We start from the raw sequence: 20,940 nt of genomic DNA on the forward strand, positions 1-20,940 counted from the left end.
TCTATCTGTTAGCTACTCTTTGTTGAAAAAGGTCTTGATTATATTTTCCGAAAATTATGAATATTTAGACATGTTAATAGTAATTTATAACAGGAAAAATATTATAAAAGCAATGGGCATTTCTAGAAATAGGTTTAAGCCATAGTAAAAGAATTCTGGTTTTCTAGAATATCCCAAAGCATCCCCATCTGCCATAAACACCCAGAAAGAGAAAGGGATATTTTGCCCCCAACAAATGGAGGTTCAGTTCTCTGAGGCACTGAGGGACTCTCATATCCAGATTTCTCTGCTATTTGGAGACAGTACCAAAGTCTCACTGTTTCTCTCAAGAGGTGTTATTTCAAGAGCAAAGTTTGAGAAAGAAAAATTACAAATTCTGGATCGGAATACAGATTTTCACCTTTGTAAATGAGTCATTCCACATCCTATGTCATCAACATACCACTGGAAGATGACCCAAAATGCTTGCTTACACTTTAAAAACAATAAAAATAGCTTTTAGAATTTTTTTAAAACTTAAAGTCCAGTTCAAAATCAATGACAGCCTTTCTTTACAAGACTGGCATAATAGATGGCCCTTTACAGAACTCAGAACACGTACTTTGTATTTTTGCTAATGAATGACTGATCCCGTAATAGAAATTTTGGTAGACAACAGTGAAAGAGAGTCCTATTCAACTGCAGATTGTATTTGTTTCCAACACAATGCAGTTTTCATGATGCATTGCAACCCCAGGCATAGTATATCATCTGAACAACGTGAGTATGATTACAACTCAGAGTCAAAGAATGACTCTGCGGACCACCCTTCAAATAGAAATGTATATTAAAAAAATCAATTTCTTTGCATTAGTTGAGCTTCTAGGTTTTATCAATAGCTGGGTCACACCCACCGGGCCAGATTTGCAGCTGACATAAATCAACTTAGCCACTGGAGTTACAAAGAGTGTCAGAAGACTGTTTGTGTCAATAAACTGAGTAACTCCAGATGGTCACCAAAATTTCATCCTGAAGGAAAGAATCAGGCATAATGGAATACAAAAAAGTTGAACACAGACTTTTAAAGGTCCCTTCCAACTCAAACCATTCTATGATTAAATTCTAATTAAGAAATTTGTTTCTGAAAATTTATTTCATTTTACCTACAACATAGGTGTCTGCTTAAACTAAGCATCTGGATATTCTTTATTGTCAGAGAGTAGTAGCATCTCAGCAAATCAGCTTCCACCTGGACCAATTGCTGTCCAAAGACCATAAGCAATGTTATGCACTTATTTATGTCAGATGCCTAACATTCAATGAGCTAAGCTTTGTCTGATATTTTGCAAGTAAGGGACTTGATCATATTTCACCAAACCTTCCATATTATCCATTACAATCATTTACAAAACCATTACATACTGGATGCAGGATAATAATTTATTGTGCACTGAGAAAATTTGGTTTATTGACAGAAATTTCAGAAAGCAATATTTCTAGTATGACTGGAATTTGGAAAAAAGTATGAATACTTCAAAAAGAATGCAAGAATTTAAATCATCTGTAGTGTGCAGTGTATGTAGAACCACCTCTCTATATTAACAAATGACATGGCAAAAATGCTAACACCTAGAAACCCGAGGTGTAGCTAGCTGATCCCATTTCTATCACTTAAAGCAATTAAAGATTTTGGGCATGAGACTGTAAAACAAATTTATCCAAGGTATAATTGAATAGTCAATTGGGTCACAGCGTAAGTTGCTGCACAATCAAGATTCTGCACTCAGAAAAGGAGCAAGTCTCCCATGCAATCTTTTGCAAACTCATTCTGGTCTCTGTAAACATCTCCTTTATCCAGAACTTTTCTCTACATGAATAATAATCACCCTTTGTTTTTCTAGGCAGGTTCATTCCAATGATTTACTCTCTATCAAAGATGCAGCAGGTCACAGTTGCTGCTTAGATTCTTTTATTACAGCAGGAGAACAGCAACTTAACAGCCAAGAAAGGACCACATCAGCAATAAGGTTTCCATTCTGACATAAGCACACCTGTACACACGTGTTTTGGAGACATTGTGCAAAGCAGAGAGAGTAAACCCAGTCTGAATACTAGCAAGTAAAACTTACTTTACCTGCATACTGTATATAGGTCAAATGAGAAGCCATAAGCGAATCTGGCTAAACGGGTAAGTCATGTCACACCAAATGAATGTTCACAAACATGTCATCAACTCCTCCTTCCCCACAAACTTCCTATAAGAAGATTGTGTGTTGCAAACCTCCCGAAATCTTGTATTCATAGAAAAACTTCATTTAATAACTATGACCCATGCCCTCAAAGGCTTCACTTATCCATATGAATTCCCCATCACTTATTTCAAGGTGAATTATGATCCAATGACAATTTTCTTATGTATTTCCTATACTTTAAGCTCATGGTTTTTTAGATACCACATAAATCAAACAGGCATAAAAATTAATCCTGTGTTCAGAGACTGGCAAATGTACCCATTTATTTAAAATTTTCTCACGTGGCTAGATTTATTTTTGAAAAGGGGTCTCATAGGACAGGATTAATCCAGTCCTTCCATGGCAAACTTCATTACACTCTAACATTGCAAACACCCCATCAAAACTCAGAGACAACACTGAGCTTTTGCAGGTTTGGCTCTGTTCTCCTGCTGTGAAGATAAGGCATTAGAAAGCTTCTTAAATCTAAAAATACCTCATTCAAACACTTTTCCCAATTAAAAAAAAAAAAATCCAACACACCTAGACTATGATCTCCAAGCAGGAAGTGTTCAATATATTCCCATGTGAAGTAGCAGAGTTGTTCGTATTTTGTTATATCCTAACTCAAGACAGAACATAACTAACTCATTAGATATCCAGAGTAAAGGTTTATTGTTGATTATGTCAATTACTCTTCTTTTTTCTCTCCCATGTGGCAAAACAACAAAACCAACCAAACAAGAGTAACTCTAAAAAACTCCTCCCTACCTCCTGCTGGGAAAAAAAAAAAAAACAAAACATTCATGTGGTCTGGCTTTAACTCTATTCTTTCAGCAGTCATCAAGAGCTGACCATGCCCTAAAGGTCAATTTATCTCTCCTCCAAGTGAGAATCAGACATTGAAGTACCCTATCTAGAGAATACCTTGTTCCTCCTCATTAGATAGCTCAATTTACTGTCTGTTTCCTCATGTAAGCTTCCAATTCAGATTTGTACAGCTAATGGTGAATGCTCCATAAGGGTCTACCAAAATCATCCAGAAAAAAATTTCCCAGAGTCCTTAAAGAAGTAGAAGTTATAACCAATGAAAGACACTTTTAGATTCTCTCCAATGTCCAAAAATAAAAGTAAACTAGAAACAAAGTTCTCAATCTATTATTTACCAACAGAAAGGGTCTAAATTTACTGTTTCTAAACAGACTGACTAGTTGTTGACAGGGTGTGCAGACTTTAGGACAAGAGACTTCCTGAAAAACAGTCTAGCTCTTACCATATTCCTTCCTTTACCAAAGCATCTTGTCTGCAGCAAACTTGAACTCCACTTCTACACAGATATAGACATTTAAATTTAGGACCTTTACAAGAAAAAATTTTCATTCAGAGGACTGGACAGTATGTTTAACGGCCCAGGTTAATAAAAATCATATAATGTTACCTCCTGGCCTAGGACTTTATACTATAGATACAATGGTAGATCAACTTTTTTCGGTAAGGTCAGATTCAAATTTTACCTTAGCTCTAGATGCTCAGCTACCTCAAATGCTACTGCCTTAAAAGGAGTTAATGTACCTAGGCAACATGATGCTACCAATTTAGAACTCATCATTTGAGACATTCACATGTCTCAAATTTCAAGATGGTGAAAAACTAGAACATGGAGTACCAAAAACTTTGTAACCCTAATTTATTTACCCTGTTCTGTGTGTTATGGTAGGTCATCAAAACAGAATTATAAACAGAGCACACAACAAGACTTGTGTGAAGATGGGCTGGTAGGGAGAAATCTTCGCTCGCTAAATTGAAGCTCCACTGAAACAGCTGGAACCTCTGGGTGCCTACACATAATTCCAGTACATGGGATTCAGTAGCAAACATCTGCCTTAGACATAGCTGCCTTCATGAGCTGGCATTCTGCAGCAATCATTTTGGCTTCTCTCTTCATAATTACTCAAAACAGCATTTAAAGTTCTGAAGTTGGCGGTACCAGGACCCCTATGTAAACTCTCAACTGTCCTTAAAAGGAGCTAATTTGCAGAGACAGTCTATCTTTCAATAATCAAATGGTGCTTCACTCAATGCAGAGGACTGAAATTGAGTATGATGATCTAAAAAGCTAAAGGGCATCTTTTAGATTTTTTCAGGTATGTATATTTATGTAAACGATCCTAGAAATCTTAAATAGTCTTGCAAGTATTACCTTTGAAAAACTCAGTTGCAGTCAGTACAGAATAACTGACTTCAGCCACTTCTTCCCCAACTGAAATTTCTGAGATTCATGGATTACATAAAATCACTGTAAATGATGAATTCCAACCATGCCTGCTGGGCATGGTAAGAAAACAACAAAAAGATAAGCAACTGTAGTTATGCAAATCTTCCCTGGTTTATCTTTTGCTAGGGTTAACAACAATGCAGCTGCACCAATTTTTATACTATGAAGTGTAAAATGCCTGTGGTAAGAAACCATGATGAAAGTAGAAAAAAAAAAAAGCAGCTTTATAACCTTATATGCTATGTGCATAAAAGCATTTTAAGACATTTGATCTCTCTTCCAAAAAGAGCCTGTGCGATCATAACCTTAAACTTAGTTGTAAGCAACTGCAATATCTGGCTTCTCCGTATCTTTCTGCCACTTGAAGCAGATGTTTAAAAACTTATTTTTGGCCTTTCTTACTTACACTGTCTCATATTAGACCTGTATCCTGATTTCTACCACACTAACCCCAACAGATTTTCATGGCTAACCAATCTCAAAGGACACACAACTCACTTCCCAGCTGATGTGGTTACAAATACCATCTCACCCACTGCAGTGGGTGAGATGGTATTTGACACTGGCTGGACACTCACTCACTCCCCTCCTCATTTGGACCTGGGGGAGAAAAATATAACAAAAAGTTCATTGGTCAAGATAAGGGCAGGAAGAGATCAGTCAGCAATTACTGTCACAGGCAAAACAGACTCAACTTCAGCAAATACATTGCCAATAAAAATCAGAGTAGGGTAATGAGAAATAAAAATCCAATAATCTTAAAACATCTTCCTCACACCCCTTCCATCTCCCCAGGCTCAATTTCACTCCCAATTTCTCAACATCTTCTTTATCAATGGCACATAGAACAGGGATTGTGTTCATCACTTGTCTCAGCCACTCTCCTTCTCACACACTTCTGTTCCATTATGGGGTACTTCCAACAGGAGATAGTCCTCCATAAACTTCTCCAACATGAGCCCTTCCTACAGGCTGCATTTCTTCATGAACTGCTTCAGGATGGATCTCTTCCATGGGCTACAATCCTTCAGGGACATTGTGGGTCCTGCATAGGCTTATAAGTCTACCAGCAAACCTACTCCAGCACAGGCTTCTCATGGGGCCACAGCCTCCTCCAGGCATCTACTTGCTCCAGAATGTCACCATATTTATTAAGCACGTTCTCTTCCTTTACCAAGAAATTTATGAGTCGTTTGGGTTTTTTTCTGGTGGGGGCAGAGGGTGTGTGCATGTGTGTGTGCATGCACTGTTTTACCCCTTGTGAAGTTTCTTTCAGGACTTCCATATCTTTGGGAAATTCCAGGCCCAGCACCATATACATGTGTTAGATCAGAAAAGCAAAAATGCAAGAGAAAGACACTGGCTTGCAACAACACAAGAAAACCCTCTATATCAATACACACTCTAAAACCCTTCATGAGGGTTTTACCTTTACAGAGAAAAGGATTGGTGCCTAGTTGCTCTACAGGTATTTGGACAGACATTGGGAAATTGCATGATCTTCACTAGCAAGCTACATCTTATTTTGGTTTGCATCAAAGGACAGATTATAAAGTCACACCCCAAATGTAACCATCCTACTTTGTCCTTTGTTCACACAGAGTGCAACGGTTCAGCACCTGCCAAACACTCCAGTCACATACACACTCAATAAATCTCACTTGAGAGCAAAAGCACTTATGGCATCTTGAAGCTGCTGCCACCAACTCAGAAAAATAAAATAATTTATTGAGAAAAAGGCAACAAGCAGTGCACACATCCCAGCAGACACCATTTAAGACCTCCCTTCCTTAAGGAACATCTCCTCCCTCTTGTCCTCTCTATTCCCTTAGTGTGGGGACTTACAGGCAGAAAGCTGCAGACTCCAAATGGGTTTTTAATAGTTTCCCATCACCAACAGCATCAAAGTCTGAACAGTAGCTGGTATAAATCAGCAGTACTGTCACGGCTTTGAAACTGCCCTGAGTTACAGTGGTGGAGGATCTAGCAACACACAGAGAGTTTTTTCAACTCTTTATAGGATCCAGCAAAGAAAGAAAACTTCATTTTCACAGCACACCTGAGAACAAGCACGTAAGTAAGCAATCTGCTTAAATTAAAACTACACACTGCATGCAATATTGTTTACCGATTCAAAGATTAACTAAGTTACACTAAATTGGAGCTCTGCAGATAGGAAAGCACATTAAAGGGAGCTCTTTTATTCCACTGGTATTCTCCAAGGTACCTTTGAGACAATAAATCAGGTTTGGATTTACATAGAACATTTAGCAGACTTATGCATGATGCACTGAAACAGAAGTAAGATATAATTAAGCAGTGACATGACAGCTAACAAATGTGTTTCTGGGCAGTTACTGCATGCCTCATGTGGCATTATGAGGCACCAAAGCCAAAAGCTCAGGGTACATTAACTACCAGAAAGGGGACATAATTCTCCCCGACTGTGCAACCTGCCACATTTCCTTCCTATCTGGAAATGCAATTTGTAAGTTAAAAAGAAATGGGGGGGGGGGGGGGAGGGGGGGGGGGAGGGGAGGAGAGGAGACAATTTAACCTGCATATTGTGAATATGAGCATGAAAATCTCAGTACCCTACCAGAAAGTCTCCCAAATTCCACAGCACCCCAAGAGTAAACCATATGGTAAGAACCAAAGACGAGTAACATCAGGTTTGAGAGCCAATGTTAGCTTTCATTTTACTCAAAGAGCCAAGCATAAATGCTAGATTGTAAGTAACAGAGACCAGTAGCATGAGTTACGTGGAGTTAAGAAAAAAAATAATTAAACAATAATTAAAATAATCAGCACTCAGGTTATTCCGAATGAGTTCTTCAGTTTCATTTTTCTCACATGCTACAACAGATTAATGCTTCTTCCACCTGAATCATAGCCATGCTGGGAAAAACACAGTGATACTGAAGCTCTGGAAAATCTCATTCCTTGGCAGTGTATGACTGCAGCACAATTCACTTAAATTCACCACCACCAGCTACTTAAATTCAACAGCAACTGTTAATGATTTAGCACCTACTGGCAGTTTGTCCCCCCTAGCCAGTAAGCAGGGCTGCAAAGGTCTACAGGCCCCATCATGCTGATTACCAGTGATTAACAGTGATTAAGCCTGTTTGATCCAGGATTTATACACAGCACAGGCTGTGCTGGAAACCAATCTCAGTATCTGGGATTTAGATCCGAGCTGCTAGGGAGGATGTCCCTGCTTTGCTGGTTGTCAAAAGCAGGCAGCATGCCAACAAGAAAGCTTGAACAGGCACAAAACCCCTTTTCTTTCCAGTACCAGAGCTTGCTGCATCCTCTGCAAGCCTTGCTAGCAGGGATACCCAAACATGCTCCACAGTAGAGCTCAACAGGGCAGTGTAAGTCAGCAAAGCAAGCCCTGTTAAGGGCCTTTTCAGAGCCTGCTCTCTGAAGAGTACGGTGTGTAAAACCACAGGAAAAAAGGCCTTACATCGTGAATCAGCCTGTCACACTCAATATACTGAGGGCAGTGTTCACATATCTCAACTACAAGCAATTACCTTGGCAAGGCAGGTTAACCTCTTAATCTCTCTAGGTACAGTCTGGAGTCAATGGAGACAGGTCACCTGCCTCCTTCCTTCTACAGGGATCAGCCTTGTGAATTCACTGCACGAAGACTGGCCTCTCAACGCTCCTAACCCTCAAACCTCACCACTTAGTCGAGACACTAGAGGAAAGATCAGTGAGCTTGAGCTCTTTTAGGGCAGTGCATGAACAGTGAAGGAACTTTAAAAAATTGAATCTCAGATACAAGTCTAGATGTTTGATGTGGGACAAGGCCAACGTTTTCCAAAACCAAACCAAACTAATAATGAGAAAAAAAAATATTCAGAAGTTGCTTTTCTTTAAACTGGACTTCAAAGACTGTCACCATCAAGAAGAGGGAACACATTTCATACTGCACCATATTTATCTGAAGACATTAGTATTTTGATGCTTCTTTAAGAATTCTCAGAAAATTCTACTTTGTTATGCCTTTTGATTTGAAAGTTTATGCTTCACTAATTTTTAAGAGACAGAGACATCTTAAGAGTTAATTTTTATATAAATACATTTTTAAACTGTAATTTATAGAAAACTGTAGAGTTCAGACATTTTGTTCTTAAACTGGAACACTGGGCATTTGCATTCTTGTGTTCCACAACCACCCCACAGGGCAGCAAGGCATTTCAGCTGCAGTTAAATACTATCTAAGACTGATCACTCCTCATACCTGTCTTCATTCAAGCCCCACACGTCTGGGCACAGGATGGCAAGGCAGGAGGCCAGTGCATATCAGCGAAAGGAATCTGACCTCCTAGCAGTGGTGTATAGGAAGTCCATCTATGGGGAGTAAATGAGTTACAGCCCTGCTCAAACTCCTTCAATACAAGTGTCCAGACCTGAACATTTCAGTCTAGTTCCATAAGCGGAGGACATTGGTCATACAGTGCACAAAGTCTCCTAAATTCATGAGCTGCTTTCTTGTAAAATCCCTTTCTGCCTTCCTCTTTTGCCATTGAAATAATTTTACTGCATTAGTGCTGTAATTAATAATGTCTGGTTCTTCTGTGCAAATCATCCGGGTAAGTACTTTGTCTTACACAGGAGTCATCGCAAGTGCCCCTGATTACTGGCTACAGGACAAGCTGGAGAAATTTGGAACTAAGTGTTATTGCACCTCATTCAAATGCCTTGAAATTCATTTCAGAAGGTGTTTTATGAGGTACATCATAGAAAAGAGGTTTAGATCACCCCCTCCCCCAGGAAAAAAAAAAAGTTTACACCTCTGCAGTCTCAAGGACTGAGGTAACGTGCCCAAATGAAAAACATTTAAGAGTGGATTTTCATAGCAGCAGCAAACAGTCAAATCAGGTTATCATCTTTATTAAGATGTATAAAGAAGAGACATTAAGTACATGGTACAGCTACATCAGACACCAGATGGAAAAGTACAATATGAGGAAGTTGAACATGCAAAGACTACAAGAACTTCAGTTAATCAGTGTGTGGTAAGTAAAATCTTTAAACCTTAACTTTATTAGCTTCACCATCCCAAATCCTTACCCTAATGCACCTCTGTAACTGCCACAGAAGCTGTTCTGGGACACAGAAGATCCTATATTTGAGAAATGAGTATTCTCTGATGTGCAACCCCAGAGTTTAGTTCACCCCTGGCTTTTCTCTCCAGGGACGTATTCACTGCTCATCTACAGCTTTATTCACTGATCAGTTCCAAAAAAAAAGAAAGACCCTAAACAAAACCCCCCTCCCCCCCCAAAAAAAAAAAATCCAGCAAAAAGGACCCAAACACAACAACATAAACCACAAACCCCAAAGAATTAAAAAACCTACAGACACTCATCCCACCAAATGATCAGACCATGCTAGCTCTAATATTTTTACCTCCACCAAATTTGATTGAAATTGGAAAACAACTTCACAAGTTAATAGGCAGGACTGACAGGCACACACACATGCGCAGACAGACTTAAACTTCATTTTCTTAATTACACTGGCTGACAATAGTAACAAAGAAAAAAAAATAACCCTAAGTAGCAGGCACTAGAACTTCTATTTCCTACTCCCAGCCAAAAACCTTTATCAGTAGACTACAACATCACAGCAATTTTTCTTCACTTTGATGACTTTTATCTAACGCGTTATTTAGGAACTCTCCTCCTGCTTTGTCAGTATTACTTTTGTTTCTGGTTTTATAGAAGTTTGGGGAGATTGTGTCAAGTAGGAGGGAGAAGACTGAAGGAACTAGAATATAGGATAGGAGGATAAAAAGAAAAAAAATCTTTTATTCACCAAACTCCATTGGAAAGGGTGAACACAGGATACATTTCAGCTAGATCATAGGCTTCAAAACTGACTGTGGAGGGCCTGATCACATCAAGCAAGACAGAAACGCAACTCCCCCTGCAACAGGGCTTGTTCCAGGAAAAAAGCCAAATATCCATTTAGGGTCCATATCCTGCTTCAGCTATGCAAAGAGGTTGCTAAAAGGCAATAGGGAGCTGTTTTGTAAAAAAATATATACATACTGAGGGAGCTAGTGTATGTCTTTTATATACAGACTTTAGATTAACAAGTAGCCTGACTGTACAGAAAAGCACATAACACTACAACAATGCAAGCCCAGTAAAGGAGAATGTCATATCATAGAAAACAAGCAACATCTAAGCAAATGAAAGATCTCATTGCCCTGTTTTTCTAGGGTTAGCCTTTTAGCATATATGCAAATCCACCTTCAATAAAGCCATGCCTGTACTGCACTTAGTGAGGATACCGGGGGTTTTTTGCTCTATAAAGGTCCTGCTCATCTGTGACTGAATTTCCCTCAGTTTTGCTACTCACTCATGATCTCACAACATTAACATCACTTGTACAGCAACCACAGTTGGCCCTGTACCTTCTGGTAAGCACTACTTTAAAAGAAAAGGGCAACAAGGGCTAAGGAGCACATCTGCATAAACACATGATTGCTCTCCAGGGACAATGACTGTTCACTTATGCTCTTCTCGCTGCAGTTGAGAAAAATAAAGCAATCTTCTAGGTTGTATTAATGAAAAAAACAAAAATAAATTAAAAGCACATGCCATTTTAACTAAGCCCATCATTTATATCACTAGGTGTATGAGATGTGATCAGCCAACTAGAAATAATCCATCTGGTTGGTACCAGGCAACAAAATGCTCATACCATTTCTTTGTCCACCTGCTACATAAAAATAAGAAAGAGAAACAAAAAAAAAAAAAAAAAGAAAAAGAAAAAGGAAAGAACCAAAAAAAGCAAAAAACCAAAACCCATGCATCACCTCCAGTTCTGAGGAGTTTTACTTAAATTCTACTATCTGACTGACACTACACTTTTTTAATTTGGCTTGTAACCAAGGCAAAGATAATCCTTGCAACAGAGTGGGAGAGCAGGACAGAATGATAAAAATAAACTGGACAAGGATTTTAAAACCCTTGCACTCCTCACACATATCATACTCCTGTCTGGCACCCAACCCTATCACCAGTCTTGCCAAATTCACAACCTCACACAGTCTATTGCTTCCAGCTTGATCACCAAAACTACTAGTCAGTCAATCCCCTGCATCCACCTTATGTATTTTTCCTGATACACTGAAGTCCCAGTCTGGTCCCTGATGCTCACCTGATCGTCCCAAGAAATCCTCAAGAAACATTCAGGATCCAAAATCATCCTATAATTATAGCAGAGATAGCGTCCTGAAGGCACAAAAGATTCTCCCTCTGTTGCTCATCTTTCAAAATACTTGCTGCTCTCCCACAGTGCTTTGTAAGTACCTATGCCAGGTGGAGGCACTTTCTCTTTGAAAAAAATGCAATTACTGACTTCCTCAACTTCCTGCTGATTCGTGTTTATGAATAACAACCAACCTCCCCCCTAGAGTTATCAATTAGCACCTCCAGTCAAAAAGAGGGAAAACCACTTACCAGCTGTATTGTGACTTTGGTCAGGGCTTTAATGCAGTTTCTGACATTATAATGGTTCTTATGGAGTGAATATCCTATTGTACCCAGAGTGAAAGTTAACTGCTATTCATCATGATTCTGAGAATCCAAACAGCATGACTACACTAGAAAACAATGTTGCTTGAAAGGTAGTAGGAAACAACATTTTCCAACCATTTTTCACTTTTGTCTCCTTTTTGATGAAAACACAAAATACAATGACATTTTGCAACAGCATGCTGTTTTCAACACTCTTTTATATCCAGGAAGAAATCTCTATACAATTGTAATACTTAATTGCATTTTGTTGAAATGAAACATCCTGGAAAAAAAAATCTATAGCTTTTACTCCACAATTAGTGTCTTCCACTTGTGGGTCTTTTAGTTAAAAATGCTTTAAAAAATTAAACATTCAGACTGATCCTGTTTTTCTATGAGATTTTAAAAAAGTCACAAGTAAAAAGAACAAACAAACAAACCACAGAAATAACTCAAGCTGAAACTTCACAGAAATCAAGAATACTTGCCATTAATTGATTTGGTACCTGTACATTTAATGTATTCTTTGTAATTGGTATTACTATATATAGTATCACTATGTATCTCAAAAAGACTGTTTTAAAGGGAAAAAAAGTAAAACTTGAGAGAAACAGCTTCTCATTCCTTCAACATCTGATATTTAAACACCACGTTTTTAACATTCCCTCTCCAGTTATTGAGACTCCATGTACCCAGCTTGAGAACAGATGAAACAACCATCGCGTAACATTTGTAAAGCTCAACAAAAAAAGTTTTAATAGCTTGCATTTGTTGATGCATTTCTTCCCAAAGTATTTTACAAACAGAGGACATCTGTGACATCCTATAGTTGGGGAAAGAGCCTTAGCGATGTAACAACTCATAAAAAAAGTAAATGAGCAAAGAACGAATGCAATTCAGGCCTTTTGTTCCTCTTCTCTTGTTTTGACATGAGGATGCACTCCCTTCTTGAGGTCTTTGTTAGAAGTGTCAGTGTACTCACAGAAATATTAATCATGTCTTTACAGTACTTTTTCCCTTTTTTTTGTTCTTTTTTTAAAGCTAGACTAGCACTTAGTCTGTCTTCAAAAAACAAAAGTAAAAGTGGTGTGTTGAAAGAAGCTTTCAAGGAATTGGAGAAGCCACTGTGGAAGTTTGTCTAATATCTCTGCAGACTGCAGAACTGGAAAGAGAGAATATGGTGTAATCCAAATATCTTTTAGGGTGAAGAGGAAGAAAAAGGTTACATCAGCATGGTCTGGAATCTCCTCCCTCCCTAAAGCAGCACAGAGATTGTAAGAAGCTGCAGAGCTCCTCTGCTTAGATCAGGTTTGGATATGACCTCAATATTTTGGCTTCTCAGACTTTGCTGGGGATTTTTAAGTTCTGCAGATCAAACCTGTTGCCTGGCACTGATAAAGCTCCCTGATGAATCATTTGCTCATAATTTGGCTAGTACTTGATGTAAAAAAGAAATGATAAAAAAATTTAGATATTCAAAAACACTTTGACCATTATTTCTTCAACCTTTTAGAGTCGAAAGGTTTAGCAGACATCTCTGCTTTCTCTCAGTAGGCCACAGAGAAAATTCTCTCCATAAATACCAGATCCTCTGTATTCTGATTAGTAACTAAAATATCCCCTTTTCCCCCCACCATCCTGCCATATTTATTTGCCTTTTCACAAGCTAATAACCAGAAATGAAGTAACAACAGCAAGGACTGACTTGATGACCTGCCCTTCCACGCAAAGACAGCCATTGCTCTCTGATCACCTCTGATTTTGAAACAAACACTCCTTTGACTTGCAGTTTTGATCTTACAAATCTACTAAAAACTTTAATTATGCTGTCCAGTAAATGATGTTAAGGGTATCCTAGGAATTAGATTTTTTTTTCTTGCAATACAAAGTGTTTTTTCAGAATCTGAAAAACAAATGTGGGAGGCAATAAACACTTCCAGGCAACATGTTCCTGTTTTTCAGGATGGTAACTTTAGGTATGAGAGGGGCGAGATTCCTACAGAAAAAAAAATAAAATAGAATAAAACATAAATGAATAAATATTTATATTTTGGCCTTCATCCAACATCTATCAGGGTCAATAGAAAAGTGTCTTTAATCCTGAAGCCCTACAGAGACTCAGAGACTATTTTTCTTTTTTAAAATATGTTTCTGACATCCTGTCCTCATATTTTCACACCCCCTTTAAGAAAATTAAGGACAGCTGATGCATTATGGCATACCTTTGAAGACTAAGTTACAACAAGGTCCATAGCTTACTCCATAAGAGCTTTAGGTCCTCAGAAAAAATGAATCAGACTATCCGAATGGTTGCATAATCAGCACAACCAGTTCCCATCCACCAAGTGCACATCACTGACTTGAGAGGGACTTCCAAGAGAAGAACAAGATGGTATTAGTAAGACTTCAAGATCATTAGGAATGTCTGACCTAGGGTACTGTAGTTACATCTTATCTCTTAGATTCAGGTAATGAGTTCAGCATGTCATTGGAGCTTAGTATCAAAAAAGTTGGTTTCCTGTTAATATTTCCTAATGGCCAGGAACTGAAGCTAACACAAACATAAGTTCTATATTTTTGGGTATAATCTAAAAAGCAACCAGTAGCCCCTCCACCCCCTCCAAAAAAAAACCAACAAAAAAAACCCCAACAAAACTCCAAACAAAAAACCCAAAAAAACCTCAAACACACAAACAAAACCCCTATCTTTCCATACAATATATGGAAAAACAAGGAAATCTAAGTTCTCAGTTTTCAAAGTGTGTAGTTCCCAGCATCCCTTTGTCCACATAGTTAACTAAACTGTAGGTAAGACTCAGGTCTCTCTTTTGGCTCTTATAATAAGGAACTAGCAGGGAGATATGGCACACAGATATCCATGTCCATGCTGCACTGACCAGAGAGATGAAGTACTCTGAGAAACATTAACTCTTTCCTTCATTCTCAAAGTGGTAGGGTAAAGCAAAGTAAAAACTCAGCAGTTTCTAGCTTTGGAAATTATTTTTAAAAAGTTAAAACATTTCAGTTGTTTGAAGCCAAGAATGATTTGTGTCTTCTTAACACTACATATTAATCTATACAAGTTCACTAGTTTAGGTGTCTCAATATAAATGAAAGCCAGAGCTTTCATATAGAGCTGCTGTAACTGCCTTATGTAGAAAATTGGCTCATAGGACTAAACATTGGCAAAAAGCCTAAAACAATACTTGTCCATGAATGAAATCTATTAAGTGTGAAAGAATTATAGGTGAGAGCTAAGCAAGAATCAGTGATGCAGCATGGGCTTCGTTCAGATGAACATATATAGAGGTTACATGACAGAGCTGGAAAACACTCATATTGCAGGTGAAGAATAGTAGTAATGAAACACTCTAAAGAAAATATTTACTCAAGGGCATCACAGAATTTATGAAATGACCAAAACAAATAGGTAAAGTCAGATCCTTCTCATGTTTTTCTCAAAGTTAGTCTCATATCCCACAGGAAAGCCCCTTCACCCACAAATATAAAGAAAAAAAAAAAAAAGGCAAACAACCATATTGCTGGAAGAAGTGGAAAATTTAAAGAATTTTCTTTTAATTCTTGATCAATACAGTAATGACAATGTGCTCTACCAGGTGATGTCTCAATCTAAATAGAGAAAAATATTTCTCCTTCAAGTTATCCCAATATTTAGAAGCATCAAAGAAACACATGTATAAGAGAAAATAACACAGTGAAGAGAATTACCCATCCAATTTCTGCTGTGCTCTTTAAGAGTTTGGGAAATAAAACTACAAACATCGTCTAACCTTAGTCTCAAGGCCATGACCTTTATCAGTGGGTCAAGCTCTTTACATGGATAATTTACAGTGGACACCTCTACTTATTCATTCTGGCACTGGACACAATGGGCATTGTACTTCCAGCTCAGAATGACAGTCTGTTTTCTAATTCTAGCCAATTAGGTAGTGGGGGATGGTGTGAGGAACTAATTGAAATGAGACCTGAACAAGCTGCTGACACCTATGTAAATTAATCAGAAAGTCTGATGCTTAATTTACACCTAATGAAGATTCTGTTGACACCTCTAAGACACTCCTAGAGTAATCTTCAGACAAATTGTCCCATCTTCTTTCAATCTAAACTTACATATCTACAGTTCTTTGGATACAGTGAGGTTGATGAACTCAGTAAATAAGACAGGAGGCATTTTACTTTCACTGATTAAAAATATTTTTAAAAAATTTTAAAAATCAAGTAGATAAGCCCTTCTGTGGCAATATAAAATACCAATATAAGACAGGTCCAGGTAAAACAACGTTTGACTCAAATCAGGGATACTAGCTTTAAGTGCTGCTTTATTTCCACAATTTAAATGACTAAGTAATATAAATAACTGATTTCTAACCCAGATACCGTTATATCCAGGGACATACAAATGCCAGAAAGGTAGTACAAATTATTAGTCTACATATATTGGGTGTCTGTCTACTGCAGAAGAATAGTAGACTCACTCTTGTGAAATCAAGATTTTCATGTGATTCAGCAGATTGCAAAATATCTGGTTAATATCAAATCAGACATGCATGCTCATCACTTCTGGTCTATAAGGAAAGAGAAAAAGATTAAGTCAGAAGCATATGAACTTTCTTGCTGATTCATGGTATAGCTTGGATAACTTCTTGCAAACATGCTTTCCCAAATATGGAGAAACCATTTTTCTTTGTAAAATAATATAGATTCAATGAATGATTAAAAAAACCCTTGCATAACGACATTACTGCCAGCTACCTGATCATTCTACCAACATGATCAGAAGTGTTAACAGTAAAACAACTAAATAAATCAAGCTGACATGTTGTCCTGCTTCTGTACTGATTTCAAACTGATGCTGTCACACATTACTGAATTTAAAAAAAAAAAAAGCAAACAAAAACCAGTACATTCTTATATCAATCAAATATTGTGACACAAACTGGAACAAGTCATAGAATTGAAAGCTAACATCAATCATAAGGACTTTCATTCTGGCCATTATAAATACAAAAGAAAAAAAAAGAAAAGAAACCACATGATTTCTCTCAAAATTAAACTACCATAATGTGAACTTTTATTTCCTGGCTTTTAAAATTGTTTTTAATCCAAATAATTGTTTATAGAGAGGTTATATGTATATTTTCATTATGTGTGTTTGATGACCTGCTATAACAATAATGATAATAAAAAAAATACAATTGAGTATAATATAATTAAATATAATTACATATAGAGATATGTTCTATATCTATATATAAAGCATCTTCACAACCTAACCTCTGATTTATGGATGTTTTGTTGGCTTTAGAACAAATTTAGAATTTAGCTGTTCTCCAGCATACTTTTGCCCACATCTAGTCAGTCATAACACATGCCATAATGGCTATTGCACAACTGTAAATAAATAAGATGTAAAATGAGGAGGATTAATAGGCTATGCTCATACTTTGCAGGAAGACTCGGGAGTTTGAAAATATTTGAGCAGATTTTTTGCCTGAGGATCTATCACGCAGCTCTGGAAAGGATTTGTCAAGTTTTACCTCAAAATTAGCCTACGGACTTAACAGCTTCACCAAATCCATACATTAAACCATCAACCAGTCAGATTATTTAGCAAATTGAGAATAAAAGAGAACAAATATCCAGGCAATGAAGAGATTGTTCTTTAATGTGAGAAATGGCCACATTCATCACAGATAGTCATTATAGCTAATAATCTGCTAATAATGCCAACTTGTAAATTGTGGGCTATAGCTAGAAACATGCATGAAAAGGAAGCATGAAAATCCAGAGAGATGAGCATTTGTTCACATTATTGTGGTGCAGCTACACAACAGAGACGATAACAGAGGGCAACAGCACTAGGAGGGCTTAAATGACAAAAGCAATAAGCATGAAACTTTCCAGAAATGTGAACACATTTGTCATGGAAAAAGGCTAGGGAGATTATTAAACAGAAGGGTGAAAAAAAGAGACTTACAGAAAGTGCTGGTGTTTACAGCGGGCTGAACATAATAGGGGGAAATGAATCAGTCCCCTAAAATGAGAGCAGTAGGAATTAAGTCAGCAGCAAGCTTGATAGATATATCAGTGGGACTTTGATCAAACATGAATGGAAAGTCAGCAATAAAGAGACAGATTTTGGAGTTCCTGCTGGTTAAACAGTACTTGGATGTGAGGAGAACTCGCTGCAGTCAGTGATGCTACACAGATTATACATATATATATATATATATATATAATCAATGTTAAGAGGCTGTGTGCTTAAAGAAAGCCTGACTGTGTGCAGCCTGAATTCCTTCACTGCAGCTGGAAAGAAAGCCCAGGTCTGTCAGTCACCACCTCAGACAACTGCAACACTGCATCACTGGCAAGGGTGGTTGGGTACTCTGATGGGTCCTAGCTTTTCACCCAGAGACAATAGGGTGCAAAGGATGTTTTCCCAAGTCAAATCATATATACCTATCAGTCTTTGGATGTTCCCGGTTCATTCCTAGATTAGGAGCTAAACCAAATTAAGGTGTAATTTTGCATGTGCACACATGTAGGTAAAACTTATTAACATGTTTAACATGTTTCTTGTGACATACTGGGTGCCTGTTCTGCAGGCATTAAAACCACATGCTTTTTTTCTTCATTAACTGCACTGTGTCTTGGCCCCGTTTTCACTCTAAATCCATATTGATTTATCTTATGGATTCCCACTTGTGGAGTCTTTCCTGTAGCTGCTGGCCCTGAACTCCCTAAGGTATACAAAGTCCCCCGTATCAGCATTCATCTCTCTTTTTATGTGCAGTATAATCATGCTGGGACGATTCGTGGGCCTTAAAGGATAAGCTTTGATGTGTTAATCCTACAATATGCATGCAAGTGAGTTCAGAAACATGTACCATGCAAAATTCCTGTTAAATATCCATGCTGGCAGGAACGGGCACAGAGTATATGTGCAGTGAGTAGGCCTTGCCTCTTCAATATTTTTGAATCCCAAATTCATCATTTTTTATCCTCGCAATTTTTGAGAATTTTTTCAGTCATAACAAAATTGTTCCCTCGCTGCCTGCCAAGAAAATGTATTTTCATCCTTCTTTGGGTAAAATATTATATTTCTTTAAAACATCAGCAATGAAAAAAACAGAGACAATCCTACAAATCATCCTAGAATAACATGCTCATCTCATGGACTCACTGCACTGAAATCGTTGAAGGTCACCACAGGATTAATACAGATGGATTAAAATAGGTAATAGCAATGTGAAAATGGATGTAGATACTGCAGAGCTGGGGAGAGATGGGGAGGGAAAGGATGAAGCTTTTAATTATTTTTTTTCAGTTTGAGGAGAAAAGAAGTGCTGGCCATGATGTACAACAATGGTGTTTGTAGAAAGAGAAAATAATTTTGGTTTAGGAATTTAAACTGCTTATATGAAATGAATGTATGAGTATGTACAACATACAGACCTTTCAGCCTGCATTAAGGAAGGAGCGGGCATGTAATTGTATGTGTTTGGGGATGGGCTGGGGGTGGTATACCAGCCCTTCTCCATCTCTTCGGGATCTGTTGGACAGTTTTCCACAAATGTGACAGAAGTTAAAAATCTCACAATAACGCCTTTCTGAAAGGGCTCTGAAAACAACCAGGGTCACATGGATGTCATTGGTGACCTTACGGAGGGGGAATGCTGCCATGTAAATTGAGGCTTCATCAAGCATCAATGAATTCACACTGAAGCTGAGCTTTGAGATCTGCATTCAGACAAACCCAGCTTCTTTTGGCTGATCCTATTTCTGGTGCCAGTTGGTAGACGCAGGATTCTGCTGGCGAAAGAAATTCAATGGATTAAATTTTAACAGACCTATTGCCATTTAGCCATAGAAATGGGTTACTAAGCACTAACTCAGGTGATGTCACCTCAAAACTGCATCTGATGCCTCTCATTCAGAGAGGGATTAATGGGTGATGAAGCGAACAGCTGACTAGATTTTTATCCACTTTTGCCTGGGTTTTTTTGGTATTTATATTAGGAAGTGACTGTAAGATTTTGAATTAATCACATTTTGCTAAAAATGTATGACACATCATTGACTTCTAAAATAAAACCAAGACTTCTTTAATCCAAGTACTTTTCTTCTAAGTACCCCATTATCTGGGAAAATAGCTATTCTTCAAACCTCTTATTTGCAGAATACGTTTTAACCCCTAAAGCTCTTAAGATTATCCATGTTTCTTTCTCTGTAACCACAGAGCTGGCTTGCAATATAACTGGTACTGAAATGAGATGCCCCAGCCCAGATGAGGGTGCTGCTGAATCATGGTGAGAATGAATCTCTGACATATCATGGACAGGGGCAGCTGGCAAAAATTCAGGTCATCAGCAATGATCCCATAATGACAGTAGCCAAACCAAGCACAGAGTCAGTGTCTGAAAGACAAGACAGTCCCTCAGCTGGACCTTATTGCTCATGATAAATTCCAGTTTCATGGTTGCTGATATCAGAGGGGCCAGGTAGAACGCAGAAGAAAACCAGGTGGTTTGGGCATATAGGAAAGGCACAACAGGGCATCAGCTACAATAAATAGGTTGAAGAATGTTTCTATATGGAAGACAAGTTCCATGATAAGGATTTGTCTGTTATCAGCATGTCTATTGCTGAGATTTGTAGATGTTTGGCAAAATATAAATGTCTTGCATTATGAAATCTTTGACAGCCCTCAGCCTCAGACCTCTGTAGCTTGTCATAGACAAGATCATCCAAAAAATTATTTCTCTGCCATAATTGCCTGCTTAGAGAACACATCTGCAGTTTTTTTAACCCCTGCTCCAGTTCTTTTAGGAGGGATAACATTAGCAGACACCTCTGAGTGTAGACATGCAACATGTGCATGCATACCAGA

This window comes from Gallinula chloropus, assembly GCF_964237585.1.
Source record: "Gallinula chloropus genome assembly, chromosome: 5".
NCBI classification, from domain to species: Eukaryota; Metazoa; Chordata; class Aves; order Gruiformes; family Rallidae; genus Gallinula; species Gallinula chloropus.